This window comes from Pogona vitticeps, chromosome 3 (genome assembly GCF_051106095.1).
Source record: "Pogona vitticeps strain Pit_001003342236 chromosome 3, PviZW2.1, whole genome shotgun sequence".
NCBI lineage: Eukaryota > Metazoa > Chordata > Lepidosauria > Squamata > Agamidae > Pogona > Pogona vitticeps.
The window spans coordinates 68477886-68493934 of NC_135785.1; the positions used below are offsets into that span (position 1 = coordinate 68477886).

At 39.4% G+C, this 16049-nt stretch overlaps 1 long non-coding RNA gene across 1 annotated transcript in view; it reads right to left on the minus strand.

Moving 5' to 3' along the window:
* Positions 1-1629: 1629 nt before the first annotated feature.
* Positions 1630-16049, minus strand: part of LOC144588380 (uncharacterized) — a 33483-nt gene continuing 19063 nt past the window's right edge. The window contains exons 2-3 of the long non-coding RNA XR_013543910.1: positions 11827-11923; positions 1630-1662 (exon numbers count right to left, since the gene is read on the minus strand). This is a non-coding gene — a long non-coding RNA (uncharacterized LOC144588380). The remainder of the gene's footprint in view (positions 1663-11826; positions 11924-16049) is intronic.

Sequence of the window (16049 nt, forward strand, 5' to 3'; positions counted from 1 at the left end):
ATAGTAAATTCAAGTTTTTTTTGTTTGTTTGTTTATATACCACCAAATCAGTGAATACACATTACTCTGGGTGGTGTACAGGGTAAAACACAAATTCCCCAATCCTCCAGCCCAGTGCCACTCTCATAACAATATAATCAATATGGCGAAAGAACCAACTCAAACACTATTATAATACAAAGGGAACTTAAATTTAAAAATTAAGAATTGACAGCATTTGGAGACATCATCTTAAAGGCTGCCTTGTATAATTCTGTATTACAGCTAATTTTGGTCCCGGAACTAATGAAACATTAGTCCAAAAGCTTATCAGCTCTCAGGCATCAAAAGAATATAAAAGATATGGGAAAAACTCATATTGACTTCTGTCAAAAATCAAATTGACTTCTGTCAAAGGGCTAAAAGATCTTCCTTTCTATATATGTATAAGCCTAACGGTCTACAAAGAAATATTCTCAGAACTGCTGTTGAATTGTGCTATAATCTGCAATAGCAGAAATCAGTTGTATGCTGCAAAAATTCTGCATTGTCATAGACTTGAAACATAATAAGTTGTTTACCACTAGTTTTTGGTTATAATGGCAAATGTGATTGTGAGACTATGTCGAGCAATTAGCGCATTTGCTCCTTTTGAAGAGAAGAGGGAGGCTACATGAAAAAACACTACTTCACAGAAATTGCTCTGACAGTGTTCAGCAGCTCAGGCTCAAGGAATATAAAGTTAATTGGTATATTTTCTAGTTCTCCACGAGCTGCTAAATTTTCTGTTAATGCCTCTCCTTTTTAATGCTTTGAATAATAAGGTCTTACAGTTCACCTTCAAATTCTTTTATGATTCTGAGATTCTTAAGAGAGGAGGACCTATCAATTTATCTTGAAATCATTTTCAACAGTTGCAGAAATTGTATTCTGGGATGGTACACATCACACATGGGGTTAGGAAACAGAGTGGAGATAGTTTTGAGTTTGTTTTTCCAGAATGTCAAAATTGGCATCTTCAGTTGTTGTTGTTTTTGTTGTTGTTTTACCAGAGCTTGGAAAAGTTATTTCTTTCTTTTTTTTTTTTTTTTAATAAAGCTGTCATTGTTCCTTCTGTACAATTCTTGGAGTTATAATCCAACCAAGTAAACTACCAACCTTTTTCAAGCTCTGTTTTTCAGAGGTTTTTTCCTCCATGGATACCACAAATACATTCCATTAGTTCTGATGGTACTACATGTTCTTCTGTTCCATGCTGCTGTTTCTTAGTACCCACTTCTTACTTCTCTTTTGCCCTTGTTGCTTTCAAATTAAAATAGACCAACATTTATAATTTTATTAACAAAATCCAAATGAGACAGTTCTTGCAATGACATCACAATAAGCAAAGAAATGGTTATTCATTTGTTTAGCATAATTTCTAGGCTACTTCTCATAAACAATGACTCAGTCATGCAAAAATGATAAAATAACATGCATCTAAAAGTGGTCAGGGCTTTATTTGTTAACAATGTGCCTCAATTGCTGTTAGTTTCTATAGAACTGGTGCTGTATGGCTGTTGATCTTCCAGGCTCCTGTACTTTGCACTAGGTGGACCTCTGGATTAGCCTCATGTGAAAGCCACATTTCAGAAATTCAGACACGAAGTTATCAGTACGTGAGTCACAGTGACCAAACCATCCCTGTGTAGGAAAAGACAGAGTCAGTATAATAGCTGAAGCTATACACTCATTGAGACATAGTTAGCTTCATCCTCCATGAAAAAAAATGGATCTAGATGTGTCTCCAAACAGTATACCCCTACCTTAAGTGGGAGTGCAGCCAGAAAATTGAGAGCCCACAAATTCTGGACATGGAATTAACTTACCCACAATATCTCTGACTTTCCAGATTCAATTTCAGTTTATTAGCCTTGTCCAGCCTACCATTGCAGTCAGACACCAGTTCAGTTAGTGCTCAATTTCTTCTGTCTCAGATGTCATAGAGGAATATAGTTTGAGTGACATCAGCATATTGCTGACATCTTTTCTCAATAATCTCTCCCAGCAGATTTATATAGATGTTATATACCACTGGAATTAAGCACTTAACAGCATATTTGCTAAGATGCTAATGCATAGTCATCAAGGGCTATTCTCTGATCCTGCAAGTATGAGTGAAACCAACTGTATAGTAGCAAAGTCTTCAACACTCAATTTACAGAGGCACTCCAGCAGGACTCATTTGCCAAGAACCTCCAAGGGCCTGAGAAAGAGCAGCAGGCTTGCATTCCAAATTCCTTGAATTTACAAGGGGAACAAGGTTTATTTTATGTCTAAACTGGATTTGAAACAAGACTGTAAAGGATAGAGGTAACTTGATTTCAATTTCAACAACTAGTTTCTTCCCAAAGTTTCCATAGTTGAACCCTCTCAATCTCCATACCTTAAAAAAAAGTTGTGACCAGACAGTTGTCAAGTATCACACCTCTAGGCTCCCCCTGCCCCAGTACACACCCACCAAGACAGTATACAACAATACATACATGCTTTTTGTGATAAAGTTTTATAGGCCTTTTTATTCTAAGGAAACAAAAGCTGCTAGTTATATTGGAAACATGGCTTTAGAACAACTGAATTCCACTTCAGTCAATTTATTAAAATCCAGAGTCCAACTTCACATTTGTATCCTGGGTCTTTCAGTTCTGACAACTATATAAAGAACCATTGTGAAGGAAAGGTCTTATAGCCACCAGAGCACCAGATACCTTCTACAGCTGTCCGTCAGTGTGTTCTAACATAAGATAATGACTATCGTCACTGTATTTTATACAGCTTTTAATGCTTGTCTGAAACATTTATACAATATCCTCTTCTTCAACTGGGTTACATCTGTTTTGCATTTCTTTCATATTTGAGGTTGTTTGGGTTAATGCAACTCTTCAAAGAGACCCAAGTGATACCTTGCGGATTTTGAAACGTTTATTTCTACTCAAAACAGGTACAGTATTTTAAATTAAAGTGGATAAAGAATGGTCAGAGATTGTTTATTTAGTTTTATTCCAAATAATGTGGCATCTGCATGCAAAACAGAAAGCCATTACTCCTAGGGATGATCTACGTACTACTCAAAGCTGAACTCACAGACATTTAAATATCCATGCAGTTAGCTGTGAAACAGAACTTCAAGGTGGACTCTGGTTTAACAGAAAGAAGAGCAACCCTTCATTCTTCAGAACAAAAATGTTGAATTTTCCTCTACTCAGATTTGATTATAAGTGTGACCTGATAGGAAGTGTTGGCTGTTCAGGGCACATGGGTTCAAATCTGAGCTGACTAAGTAACTTAGTTCTTTATACAATAATTAAAGGAATCCAATGGGAAAGGAAGTGGTAGCCATTTTCTTGCTTTTTCCTATGCTATACTCTCCACTTTCCCCCATCCTTTGAGTTGCCAGTCCTGAACCCACTGTTCCCCACTTACTTCCTGCAACCCTGTTTTTCCTTTGTATTGGGAGCACAGAAAGGAGTCATGGAAACGATGCTGAGGCTCCTTCCAGCCCTGCGATAACCACAACCAACTGAATGCGTTGGAATATGGAGCTTTGGTGTCCTGTTCTGTGATCTTTCAGATATCCTGGACCCAAATCATATAGGGCTTGATAGGTCATAACCAGCACTTTGAATTGTGCCCAGAAACAGAATAGGAGCCAGTGAAGTAGCGACATGCATGTTCTTTGTAAGTGGCCCAGGTCAGCATTGTTCTGGAGCAGCTACATTTTCCAAACACTCCTCAAAAGCAGCTCCACGCAGAGCAAACTGTAATAATTTAGTTGGGACGTAAATAATCCATGTGCCACTGTAACCAAGTCAGATATCTGCAGGAATGGGCACACCTGGTGCAAAGTCTCCCTTGGTCACTCTTAACGCTTCAGCAATCAAACTCTGGGATGAATCCAGGACCACTCCTTAAGCTGTGAATCTAATTTTTCATGGGGAGTGTGACCTCACCTGGTTGGGTTAAATCTCTGTTACCTGATCAACAGTATCTTTCAACTGATCTGGAGAACCTCTTTCTTGTCTATATTAGGCTCCAACTGTCCACCTTCATCTAGTCTATTACTGACTCCAGACACTGGTTTAACACTGAAGGAGCCTCCTCAGATTTAGATGGAAAGGAGAGATAGAGTTAAGCAGTGGTCGTTTCCCAGGATTCTGCACTTTCCCTAGGCTTACCAAAATTATGCATTTCTAAGGTGCCGTTATAGATACCATTTTCTCTTGGAATACATCTCCTTCCTTATAAATTCTGTGGGCAGTTACCAGGGAAGATAGTGTTGTAAGAATTTCTAGGAAAAACGGGAAGCTAGTGCTGTGACACAGTTTGCCCTATCATGTTCCAAGTATTTTATTTCCCCTTGAAAGTGCTTCCATTTTATTGCCTTATTCTCAAGGGCCATAGAATTCCTTTTCATTATATTTTTGAGCTTACCATAATGTTGTAGCTTGCTATAATGTTCTCAGTATTCCACATCTCATTATACCTCTGCAGCTTCCCTGACTGCTAACAATTCTTGACCAGAAAAAGGCCAATGATATGACATCTTCCCCTGGGCTTTAAGTGAGGCATGAGTAGGGGAGAAATTTGCTAGTTGCCCCAGAGATTAATTTACAATGAAAGATAAGACAAAGAAACACACATCTCAGCCACCTAATACTGTATGTAGGGCCAGCAGAAGAATCCTGAACCTTACCCGTAAGTATTCCTCCCAAGTGTCTCTTTCTTTGATATTCTTTTCTACCCAATCGATTGAAAATGGCCAAAATTCTCATGAGAGGAATTTTCTGTACAGCATTACTTTCAAATGTAAGCTATCATTTTTTTCCTTTAAAGTGTTATGAAAATATGTGGTCCTTTCTGCGTTGGGAAGCAGTTACCATATAACTGGGAGTATAAATTCTGGCTTTCTCCATCCTCACACAGTAAATTATGTAACTCCCCCCCCCCTTTTTATTTTTTTAGCTTTTGTTTCAGTCAGTCTTAGAGAGATTTTGTATCTTTTCACGGTTGGGTTTTGCACATTTTTGTAAAGTGCTTTGTAAAATGTATGTCTGAGTTAATAGAAGTGTTGAGGTGTTGTTTGGGCTTTATGTGTGTGTGCTTAGAGAAAAGAAATAGACTCCAGTTTTGCAGTTTTTTTTCCTGTGCATATTGCAAAAATCATAACAAAACCTCAGCACCAAAATACTTAATGTCTTGCTCTGGCATCGGAACTATGAACTCTCTCACTGTGTGTGTAGATTTTTGATGGACTCTTCATGGCAATCCATGTTGCAATGCTGAGATGGCCTGTTCTGTATGAAATCCAAGCAATGATGATCTCCACCCATCCAACATTTTTGCCTAAAGCAAACTGTGATCCATTCCATTGTAGTTTAGAGTGGGTACAGTCACTGAAAGGGCTCTACCATGTAGCTTATGTACACGTTTGTTAGTAAATAAAATACATGCAAAAGCCATTTACACTACAGTTTCTGTGCAAGTTATATGTGTGAGCAAGCACCGTGGAAAATGTGGCTTCTTGCTTGTAACTTGAACTTACAAGAGGCAACCATTTCCTCTTCAGACATATTAAAACCAGAACAAGAGATTCACCTGTAACTTTGCACAGAGCACCAGCTAACATAGCACCTGAATAGGTCTTGCTGCATTCCCCAAATCAAAATATTACAGGCAGTCGAACAGTTATGGCAATGGTACATGTCATGGCTTAAATGCATATGGATACTACTGGCATAGCTTCAAACTAGTTCAGGACTTCTCTATTGAGATGACATTCATATAAAATGGCCATGACCCCTTGTGACATTTACCACGTGGCCCCTGCTTATTTCACCAAAAAACGAGCTCATGTTACATATCCCATCATATCATTTAACAAGCTGCCACCTGCTGATCTCTTTATCAACTATGTTTCCTGTGAAAGACTGAGGCTTATTCAGTACTTAACTTTGAATTAAGAGCAGGTTTATTGGTTACAAGTTGTTTCAGGAATAGTTATTAAGCACATTCTTAAAGTTACACAAAGTATTCAGTATTTTCCTTTAAACTCTTCTATATTTAACTAATACAGAAAATACTCTGACTGTTCACTCCCTAAACTCTCTCTCTCTGCCTCCAAACCCAGAATTTCTCTTCAAACCTCTCTTCTCTATCTATCTCTTCTTGAATTCCCTCACACTCTGCTACAGCCCCTCTTCTATATAGCTGGCTCCGCCTCCCAACAGCTCCCTACTGGTTCATGCAAATACACTGCTGAATATGCATGACCCCTCTTTCTGAGTTCTGTTGCAAATTAAGTGCCTAAATCTTGGTTAATCTTCCTTTTAAAAAGTTTTAATCTTCTTTGTAATAGATTGCAAAGGTCACAGCCCTAACAGGGTTTAATCATGATCTGCGGCTTATGCAATGGGACTATGCTACAAAGAAGCAATAGAATGTCATTTGCAGAGTTCTTTATCTCTCTCTTTTGTGTAAACAGATCCAACCTTTCAATATCAGTCACCTTCTTAATAACATACATGAGTGGAGTATCTCAGAAGGGAAAAAAGGGGATAAGGAAGATTTAATGACCCAAAACTTTAGTCATTAACTCTCCCTTGGGCGGTATGTCAAGAGCCACCAAGGGAAACATGCACGTTTTTATATTTTGTTTATAAAAACTGATATGCATGTTCAATATTTGTTAAACTTTTATGAAAGTAAGCAATTCATTCTTTTGAATGCCTATCAAATAAATGTCTGAACTGATTGTAGGGAGGAAGAAGGGAAACACTGGTTAAATCTCATCTGTGTCTGGTTCTGGACATGTCAGTTTAAGAACGATGCCAACAAACTGGAACAAGATCAGAGGTGGGCAACAAGGGTGATCAAGGGATAGGAAACCAAGCCGTGTGAGGAAATTCTGAAAGAACTGGACATGTTTAGACTTGAGAAAAAAAAGGCTGAAGGGAGCTATGATAACACTTTTCAAATACTTGAAAGGTAGTTATACAGAGAAGGTGCAGAATCTGTTCTCAATCATCCCAGAGTGCAGGATATATGTCAAGGATAATTTCCACACTGAGGCAGAACAAGGCCCATGATAATCGGCAGCCATATTTGACAAGTGTGCAGAATGCTGAATCGTGCAGTCTGGGATGATGCAATGTCAATAAATCTATGATTAGGCCTGTGCCGTGCCCTTTGTAGTTGTCTTTCCAATGAGTACAAGGGTATTGCAGTAGTGTTTCTTGTACGCAGTGACTAGATAACTCAGTGGTTTAAGTGTGGACATTCAATTCCCCACTGTGCTTCCTGCAGGTAGAGCTAGCCCTTCTAGCCATGGACAAGCTGTTCATTTCCACAGCACCCCCAGAAGAAGGGATGGGTAAACCCCTTCTGTGTATTCTTTACCTAGAAAATGTTGGAAAGGGTCACTAAAAGTTGGAATCAACTTGATGGCATGCAATTAATTATTTATTTTTGTAGCCAATGTACATCCTTAGAATGGATCATCATGTGTTCTCTTCTGAATCCAGTGAGCACACTAACATTCACAGGACACTCCTACTGGTTGAATTAGAAACTTCATTGCATTTACCCTGAAGCTTGTGCCCAGAATCTGGAAAAGTTCTATTTTGGGGTTAAAATTTCCAAATCATTTGGTCAGTGTGACCCACAGGATTCTAGGAATTGTGGTTCATTTTATTTATTTATTTATTTGATTTATACCCCGCCTATCTGGTCCGAAAAGTCAGAAAAAAAAACTTTTGTAAGCTCTGCTTGCACCCTCCCCCCTCTCCATATATACTCTGGAGGATGATGGAGTGCTTCAGGAGAAGAGGGATTTTGAAATGTTCTTTTTATAAACTTTCATAACTTGCCTGAAGTTAACTTAAAACATGTCCAAGCATATATTTTATGTAAAAAATATAAACAAGAATGTCTTCAAAGGTCTATTAAAAATATCTGGAAAACCAGGGGTGGTGAATATTTTTGTGGTGGCATGTTGCTTAGTCGTTAAGTCATGTCCGACTCTTTGTGACCCCATGGACCAGAGCACGTCAAGCCCTCCTGTCTTCCCCTGCCTCCCGCAGTTCGGTCAAATTCATGTTGGTAGCTTCGATGACAGTGTCCAACCATCTCGTCCTCTGTTGTCCCCTTCTCCCTTTGCCTTCACACTTTCCCAACATCAGGGTCTTTTCCAGGGAGACTTCTCTTCTCATGAGATGGCCAAAGCATTGGAGCCTCAACTTCAGTATTCTGCATATAAGTTAAATAAGCAGGGAGACAATATACAGCCCTGCCGTACCCATTTCCCAATTTTGAACCAATCAGTTATTCCATATCCAGTTCTAACAGTTGCTTCCTGTCCTACATAAAGATTTCTCAGGAGGTAGATAAGATGATCAGGCACTCCCATTTCTTTAACAACTTGCCATAGTTTGCTGTGGTCCTCACAGTCAAAGGCTTTTGTGTAATCAATGAAGCAGAAGTAGATGTTTTTCTGGAACTCTCTGGCTTTCTCCATAATCCAGAACATGTTAGCATTTTGGTCCCTAGTTCCTCTGCCCCTTCGAAATCCAGCTTGTACTTCTGGGAGTTCTTGGTCCACATATCGCTGAAGCCTACCTTGGAGGATTTTGAGCATAACCTTGCTAGCGTGTGAAATGAGTGCAATTGTACGGTAGTTGGAGATTTTTTTTGGCACTGCCCTTCTTTGGGATTGGTATGTAGACTGATCTTTTCCAATCCTCTGGCCACTGCTGAGTTTTTCAAACTTGCTGGTATATCGAGTGTGGCACCTTAACAGCGTCATCTTTTAAGATTTTAAATAGTTTATCTGGAATGCCATCACCTCCACTGGTCTTGTTGTTAGCCATGCTTTCTAAGGCCCACTTGACTCCACTCTCCAGGATGTCTGGCTCCAGGTCAGCAACCACACTATCTGGGTTGTCCGGGACATCGAGATCTTTCTGGTATAATTCCTCTGCATTCTTGCCGCCTCTTCTTGATGTCTTCTGCTTCTGTTAGGTCCCTGCCAGTTTTGTCCTTTATCATGTCCATCTTAAATGTTCCTTTAATATATCCAATTTTCTTGAACAGATCTCTGGTTTTTCACTTTGTATTCTTTTCCTCTATTTCTTTGTACTGTACATTTAAGAAGGTCCTGTTGTCTCTCCTTGCTATTCGTTGGAAGTCTGCATTTAATTTTATGTAACTTTCCCTATTTCCCTTGCATTTAGTTTTCCTTCTCTTCTCTGCGATTTGTAAGACCTCGTTGGACAGCCACTTTGCTTTCTTGCATTTCCTTTTCTTTGGGATGTTTTTTGTTGCTGCCTCCTGTACAATGTTATGACCCTCCATCCATAGTTCTTCAGGCACTCTGTCCACCAAATCTAGTTCCTTAAATCTGTTCTTCACTTCCACTGTGTATTCATAAGGGATTTGGTGTAGATTATACCTGAGTAGCCCAGTGGTTTTTCCTACTTTCTTCAGTTTAAGCTTGAATTTTGCTATAAGAAGCTGATGATCAGAGCCACGGTATAGAGCTTCTCCATCTTTGGCTGCAGAGAATATAATCAATCTGATTTCGATATTGCCCATCTGGTGATGTGTAGAGTCGCCTCTTGTGTTGTTGGCAAAGAGTGTTTGTGAAAACCAGCTTGTTCTCTTGACAAAACTATATTAGCCTTTGCCCTGCTTCATTTTGAACTCCAAGGCCAAATTTCCCTGTTGTTCCTTTTATCTCTTGACTCCCTGTTTTAGCATTCCAATCCCCTATAATGATAAGAACATCTTTCTTTGGCACCAGTTCTAGAAGGTGTTGTAAGTCTTCATAGAATTGGTCAATTTCAACCCCTTCAGCATTGGTGGTTGGTGTATAAACTTGAATTACTGTGATGTTGAAAGGTCTGCCTTAGATTCGTATTGAAATCATTCTATCCTTTTTGAGATTATATCCCAGTACAGCTTTTTGCACTCTTTTGCTGACTATTAGGGCTACTCTATTACTTCTACAGGATTCTTGTCCACAATAGTAGATATGATAATCGTCTGAATTGAATTCACCCATTACTTCACTGATGCCCAGGATGTCAATGTTTATTCTTTCCATCTCCTGTTTGACCACATCCAGCTTACCAAGGTTCATAGATCTTACATTCCTATGCAATATTTTTCTTTGCAGCATCAGACTTTCCTTTCACTCCCAGGCGCATCCACAGATAAGCTTCCTTTCGGCTTTGGCCCAACCACTTCATTAACTCTGGAGCTACTTGTACTTGTTCTCCTCTCTTCCTCAGTAGCATGTTGGATGCCTTCCAATCTGAGGGACTCATCTTCCAGTGTCATATCTTTTAGCCTTTTGTTTCTGTTCATGGGGTTTTCTTGGCAAAGATACTGGAGTGACTTGCCACTTCCTGCTCCAGGTGGATTGCATTTAGTTCGAACTCTCCACTATGACCTGTCCATCTTGGGTGTCTCTGCACGGTATTGCCCATAGCTTCTCTGAATTCCTCAAGTCCCTTCACCACGACAAGGCAACAATCCATGAAGGGGTGTGGTGGCATACTTATTTGTTAGTATTACTAATGTGTGGAGGAACATTTAAATTACTGCAGAGTGTAAAGCATAGGCATTTCCCACAATGAACAAATAAAATCAGAATACGTTAACCATGGAGGTTCATTTTTAGTGCCTTACTGTAAGGCGATAGCTCAGATTCTTATGATAACAGAGAGAGACATGGACAGAGCTAGACATGGCTGTTATTGAGGAAGTGACACAATGTTTAAGGAAGTTTGAATTTTAAGGAAGAGAGAAGCTGAATCCTGAGATTCTTTCAAAGTTCAGCCACTCTTAATAAAGAACCACTTTCAAAATGATCCAATTGGTTAGGAATGAACATTTCCTTGCTTGAGCTGGGCAACATGTAAGTTGCATATGACACCTGGCAATCTGTCCAGTGATTTCCTATGGTGACAAAACATGCTGACTTTTTAAATTGAAAATAAAGTATGCGAGGTGCATACGTCTTATTTCCAAGACTAGTAGTGCTCCTGGTAGCCTTGGAAACAAGCTGTATATTCCCTGCACACCTTGCCTCTGGTGACAACAGCATGCTCACAAACAGGCTTGATTTCACAAAACCAACTAACCAACCAACCAAAAGGAGCTGTTTTGCTTTGCACTGTATTCAGATGTGGCACCCAGCAGCAGCCTCTAGCTGCTTCATTGGGGCAAATTTGCCCCTTCAGATATATGAAAATTGCTCACTTTCTTTAAATGGATTATCCATAAACACAGGATACTCGTGATGTTAATTATTAAATTATTGATATTATTATTATTATTGCCAATAAACATAAGATAGCAAATGTTGAATAAGGCAAAAAATAAGCAGAGAAAATATGGCAGAATTCACATCAAATTTCAGGAACACTGTGTAAGACTTTACTGGTATTATTTATTTCATTCTAATCATCACCTTGAAAAAAGTGAAACAAAATTGTGCTTCAGAATAAGCAGCAAGTGAGACAAATGAGAGAAGAGCAAAACTTTATGGCTTATCCACATATTCCTCAGTGTGCCAGTCAAGACTATTTCAAAATGAATATTTTATACAACTGCAAGTCTAAAGCAATCTAAGGCATAATATAGAGCTGTGCCACCCTAGGATGAGGTTTACTTTGGTTATCACTCAAAATCCTGCCCCAAACATAAATGAAAACAGGGCTAGAAACTCTCCTTAGATTGAATTGAAACAGTAAATGAAACATTAAATTAGTGAGGAGACAAACAGACATTCAGGTCTTGGGAACTCACTGAAACTCAAGCCAAACAGAGTCCCTTTGGACCAGTTCTGCTGCTTCTGTCACAGACAAAGATGGATGCTGGCCAAAGCTTTGAGCACTGTTCAAGACTCAAAAGGCAGGATTAGAAACAAAAACATGATAATTTTCATTTCTTCTGTGCAAAGGTAAATGAGAGCAGGAATGGAAGGAGTCTTTCTTTATTCTTATCAGAACATTGAACAATTTAAAATTATAGATATATATGAAATATATGTAAAATGAAAGCAAATTAAAATGTCAAAATAATTAGACTGTTTTTGACCAGAAGCAGGCTACTTCAATCTATTCTTGTATGCTGTCCATATTTGGGCCCATTTTGACATTCTTTTACTTCCTATTACAGTACTCATGTCTCCATATGGTCAACTCTACTTAGCTATGTAATACTGCGACATCCTCTAGGGAGGAGCACTGTGCATATGACAGATCAAAAATATGACCTTCCCTTATCCTAAGTAACATCATCCTGTAGCCAGTGTGATTAGCTAAATAGTATTGACAGAGCTAAGACATGTCAGTGTCTCCCATTGTTGTGAAGTTTTCTCTTCACAAATGCAGACAGGTCTCTGTAAGCAAAGCAAAGGATAGATTAATTGAATACTTGGAGAAGAGCTATAGGAGATGGATAGCCTGATCCTAAATACAATTAGATAGATGTTAAATCCTATTGATTTAAATCAGAATCATACCATCTTCTGCTTTTCTGCTATTGCAGAATAGAACTAACCAAAGTGCAATTGCAAACATACTGGATTCAGTCTGGAGAATCCCAGGAGGATACAAGTGAGACTGACTGCTTTATCTATTTATCAGAAATATGACACAGGTTATAGCCTTAAATCATGCTTTATGTGTCTCTTTCTCATACATGGATCTTTTGCTGGTAGTAATACTGAGACAGTGGATGTGCCTCTATACTTCTTCATGCTGTATAAGGAACATAGCTTCATACAGTAGAGAAAGACAATGTATGGTCCTCTAGATGCTGGACTATAGCCCCAGGTTCTCATATTGTTGATTATGCAAGCTGGGAATGATGATAGCTGTAGTCTAATAACATCTCGAAGGACACATATGTTCCAACCCTGCCACAAAGGGTTTGAGTATGCCTTTAACAGCAGGTTGAAGCAAAGAAACCAAGCAGGTATATATTGTCTTTTCACAACAAGGCAAGAAGGAAACAGTGCACTCGCTGAGCGCATTCTTGACATTCAAGTTGAAACATGAAAGGAATACCTTTGAAGCTACCAGTGGAAGAGCCATGACCAGGTGTGGTATACTTTTCTTCTCTGCATGGTTTGGTGTATGTATCTCTTCACCTAAATGGGTTGTCTGCATTGTAGATCAAATAAAATTGCCTTCAGTGCTGGGAAGCTGGCTGGGGAGAACCCAAGGTCTCAGTATGCACTTCTGGGCATGTTTTCCCTTGATTTCAGTGATGAAACAGGGATGGGTTCAGGACGTCAGTAAAACAAATAAGCATGTAAAAACTCCTTCGCTTTTGCCAGTGCTGGGAGAAAGTCACTTTTGGGATCACAACTCCCATGATCCCCAGGGCAGTGTGGACAGTGGCAGAACTGGTCAGGAAGTGTGTGGGTTATAGTCCAAAGTGTAACTTTGGCCGTTGACATGATTTTGGAAAAGGTCCCAGTATTTTGCCCTTTCTCTCTCCATCCTCCAACTTTTCCCTTTAACTTGGGTCTTTGATTTGCTCTTCCTCCCAGAAAACCATTTGTTTTCCTACCATGACTACACACTTTGAAGAGAAATAGCCTTTTCTTCAGTTTGGCATGAACGGAGAAATAAATTTCACACACTTACAGAGGGGAAAAATCCACTCGGCATTTATAAGCAGCACTGGTTTTGTTGACCTGCTGGTCCAATACGCTGAAAATAGCTTTTGTTTCTAGGATGATTTCATTAGAATATGATGAGATCGTTTCCACTCCTCCTACGCTTAGTGGGAAGTTCTAGACAACCTTGGCCTGCTGAATATCGACCCTTTGGAGGAAAACACTGAAGGCTTTCATGCACTCTGAGGGGTTTGTATTGTAGGAAGCAGAGCTCTTGCCAGAAGCTGAAATGATCTGGGCTGATTGCCAGATTTGGTGGCAGTGAACAAACAGCCAGACCTGGCTTTGATCTGCAAAATATTCAAGGTATGTGTCCACAATGAAATGATTCTTGATCAGATAGTAACTCAAGAAGGTCCTCTGGTAGTACTGTAAGCCAGAGATGAGAAAAGTTCCTTTTTTGGGTGTTTTTTTTTTTTTTTTTTTTTGCAACTCCAGAATGCCCCACTCAGCGTGACAAGGGTACAAGATATAGTCCAAAAATGACTTTTCCTATTACTACTGTATCTCCCACACACAAACCAAGCTTTCTCTTAACGCTTCCCACTCCATGTTATTTATTAAACATAGCAGAGACCACTGATGGAAGTGGGACCTGATATCTTAGGTAGAGGTTTAAAAAATTTTATATAGAGGTTTTTAAATTATTCTCACTTATTGGGTTGTTCTATACATCCCCAGAATTTCCAGGACAGCTGAGCATCATGGGACTCCTATCCCTATATTGCTCCAATAATTCTACCATCTTGCTTGCCTCATGCAAAAAAAATTTTTTTCATTCTATTTTATGCCAGTCAAACTGCATGTAGAATATTATAGGCGGTTGTGTGTGCCCAGTGGGATCTTCTCCCAGCAGGAATGGGATGAACGCACACAGATAAAAAGCAATGCAGTTCTTCAGTACCACCATTGTTGGACTGTGGTGCTTCTAACTCATCCACTGCAGCTCTTCCCCTGACTCTTCAGGCGAAATATGTTTCCTTCCACTGCATAGGTATGTAGGGTAGGTACTTTTCACTGTATTAGAGCTTCATCGCTTCTCTCTGCTTATCAACACATTTAGTTTACTGGGGTGGAGGAGCACCTCTGCAAACAAGTCCTTCTCATATCATGTTCATATGTTAATTCCAAAGACCAAAGACTGGTGGAACGACATAGGTCTGCAACATATAAGAATAGCCTTTTCAGCAACAGAAGTGAGGAGTTTACCAGCCTCGTATTCTGCACATTTTATCTGGGACAGGTTTTTATCTCCCCTACTATGGTTATGAAGAGCAGTTATAGCTCCCCCTCCCTGCCCCATGCACCTGCTTTTAAATCAGTGTTTCCCAATCTTGGGTAACCAGGTATTCCTGGACTGCAATTCCCAGAAACCTTGGCCAGTGCAGCTCGTAGTGAAGGCTTCTGGGAACTGCTGTCCAAAAACACCTGGTTTGCCCAAAGTTGGGAAACAATCTTTTAGATCCAAAAGAAATATCTAATGGTTGCCAATTATAGCTCTTCTTCTGGAGCTAATAAACTGGCAGGTGGAAATTTGCATTCAGTTTGTATTAGAAAAGGAAAGAGCTAAAACTTCCCCACCCTTTGTGTTACAGTTCCAAGCAAAATCTCCTCCTCCCCTTGGTGCAATTCTTTAACATATTATGATTGTCATGTCTACCTTAACCTTAAAAAAATGCGGGGGAAGGTGGGCTATTTGAGGCAAAGAATGATAAAGATAAAGCAATGAGAAACAGGGAAGCTTAGCATGCCAAAGAAAAGAGATTATTTTTTATTTTTCAATGAAGTATCTGCAATGGTAGTTATCTGGCTATGATTATGTTCACATGTTTTGGTTGAAAATCTCATCATGTTATCTCTGCCAAACATAACTTTCTCTCTTAGAGCATTTGTTTTCTCCACTTATATTGTATCACAAAGTCTGATAATGCTTTGTGCAACTGACATAATGGCGAACAAAGAAATGTTTTCTGGTTCTGTTGCTCAATTCTTTTTGCAGTCAGTTCTCCACGCAGAATCCCTATGGCCTGAGGTAATGTTCTGTGGTATCAGAATACATCTCATACTTAACTAGGCTTAAAAGTCCCCCTCTTCATTGTCAGTGTGAAATTTTAGCTCTATCAAGTTATACAAAAAAGGGTTAGTTTGAAAGCTTAAGCAAGGGGAAGGCTCTGTCCCTTCACCCTGTCTATCACTGGCCAAAATTCTGTTCCATAAATTAGACCACTTAACACTGATGATGTCATCAGCTGTGGCAATTTTTCAGAAAGAAAACATTCCCCCCCCCCGCAAGAATTTGAGTCTACCATGGAATCCCTTTCAACATGGAGGGTACAAAATG